Below are 2,500 nucleotides of genomic sequence, written 5' to 3' on the forward strand. Positions count from 1 at the left end.
CGTCGGGCTGGCCCCTGCAGCGCCTAGCCTCTCCCACGCAGGGGGCAGGCCAGAACGCGGGGGGCCAGGGCCCGAAGGCAGCCCCCCCGCGGGCGAGAGAGCAAGCCAGCAGGGGCTGTCCGCGCGTCGCGCAGCGCGGCATGGCTGCGGGGGCCGCGCGCGCGCGCCCAAGCGCCCAAGGGCCCCAGGCCCTCAGGCCCCAGCGCCCCAGCGCCCAGCGCGGGCGGGCGCGCGCGCGCGTGTGGTCTTTGAGGGGCGCCGGCCTGGTGGCTCCCTAAAGAGCAATAAGTGTCATTGCAGCTCTGGCAGGGGGAGACACTACTAGGTCCCAGCTGTCACCCCCCCTCTAAAAAATTCATTTCTTGGTATTTTGAGCTGAAATTTTGCACAGAGGTTGGCAAAAATCCAATCCACCTTCATTAATTTTCCCAGAATTTTTCGAGGTCGGGAAGTATTTGTTTTAATTTTCCTACCATTAGAAATCGAGTAAATCCGCAAAACTAGGAACCGGCCCGGAATGACCCCAAATTCAGTGGGCAGCCTCATAAAAATATGGCTGATTTTACTGGATTGGTTTCATGTGGAAAGCACGACGTTTTCTTGTAGGAATGCGGGAACCCCGGCAGCTCGCCTGCCGCGGCCAGCGACGTCGGGGACGCTGGCCTGCGCTGTCGAGCCCGCGAGGGCTGTCTCCGCGGCAGGCCCCCCCTGAACGGGGCACGACAGGCCACCGCGCTGGCTCGTCCAGCGTCGACAGTCCCTCGTCCAGGTTTCAGATCGCGCCAAGTCGAACCCATGACCTGCTCAAGCCATCGTGCGCTGCCGAATTCGCATCTGCGTGTAGGCTGCCATTCCACGCGGCAGCCCCTGTTTTCGTCAGCGTGCCCCCCTGACGAATTTTCCTGCCTGGCCCAGTCCAGCGTCCAGCCCCTGTTCGTCGAAAAATCTGCGCTGCCGATTTTCCACGCGGCAGCCCCTCTTTTCGTCAGCGTGCCCCCCTGACGAATTTTCCTGCCTGGCCCGGCCAGTCCAGCCCCTGTTCGTCGAAAAATCTGCGCTGCTGATTTTCCACGCGGCAGCCCCTCTTTTCGTCAGCGTGCCCCCCTGACGAATTTTCCTGCCTGGCCCGGCCGGTCCAGCATCCAGCCCCTGTTCGTCGAAAAATCTGCGCTGCCGATTTTCCACGCGGCAGCCCCTGTTTTCCTCAGCGTGCCCCCCTGACGAATGTTCGTCGAAAAATCTGCGCTGCCGATTTTCCACGCGGCAGCCCCTCTTTTCGTCAGCGTGCCCCCCTGACGAATGTTCGTCGAAAAATCTGCGCTGCCGATTTTCCACGCGGCAGCCCCTCTTTTCGTCAGCGTGCCCCCTGACGAATTTTCCTGCCTGGCCCAGTCCAGCGTCCAGCCCCTGTTCGTCGAAAAATCTGCGCTGCCGATTTTCCACGCGGCAGCCCCTCTTTTCGTCAGCGTGCCCCCCTGACGAATTTTCCTGCCTGGCCCGGCCGGTCCAGCATCCAGCCCCTGTTCGTCGAAAAATCTGCGCTGCCGATTTTCCACGCGGCAGCCCCTGTTTTCCTCAGCGTGCCCCCCTGACGAATGTTCGTCGAAAAATCTGCGCTGCCGATTTTCCACGCGGCAGCCCCTCTTTTCGTCAGCGTGCCCCCCTGACGAATGTTCGTCGAAAAATCTGCGCTGCCGATTTTCCACGCGGCAGCCCCTCTTTTCGTCAGCGTGCCCCCTGACGAATTTTCCTGCCTGGCCCAGTCCAGCGTCCAGCCCCTGTTCGTCGAAAAATCTGCGCTGCCGATTTTCCACGCGGCAGCCCCTCTTTTCGTCAGCGTGCCCCCCTGACGAATTTTCCTGCCTGGCCCGGCCAGTCCAGCCCCTGTTCGTCGAAAAATCTGCGCTGCCGATTTTCCACGCGGCAGCCCCTCTTTTCGTCAGCGTGCCCCCCTGACGAATTTTCCTGCCTGGCCCGGCCGGTCCAGCCCCTGTTCGTCGAAAAATCTGCGCTGCCGATTTTCCACTCCGCAGCCCCTGTTTTCGTCAGCGTGGCCCCCTGACGAATTTTCCTGCCTGGCCCGGCCAGTCCAGCGCCCAGCCCCTGTTCGTCGAAAAATCTGCGCTGCCGATTTTCCCCGACGAACCTGCAGCTGCACAAATCCGCGCTGCCACTGCCCCATTGTCTGGACCAACAATCTTTTCCATCAAGCCCTGGACTATAAATCGTCCAGACTCATCGCCAGCACCCGCTGCCGATTCTGCCGACTTTGCCGATTTCGTCGGCGCTGCCGATTCCAACACTGCCCGCCGTGCCTGAACCAGCGCTGTTTCGTCAGCGTGTCCCCTTGACGAATTTCCCTGCCTGGCCTGGACAGTCCATCTTCCAGCCCATGTTCATCGAAAAATCTGCGCTGCCGATTTCCCCGACGAACCTGCAGCTGCACAAATCTGCGCTGCCGATTTCCCCCCCTGTCGGCATGGCTGCCGCTGCCCCGATG

Source organism: Populus nigra, chromosome 2 (genome assembly GCF_951802175.1).
Source record: "Populus nigra chromosome 2, ddPopNigr1.1, whole genome shotgun sequence".
Taxonomy (NCBI): Eukaryota; Viridiplantae; Streptophyta; class Magnoliopsida; order Malpighiales; family Salicaceae; genus Populus; species Populus nigra.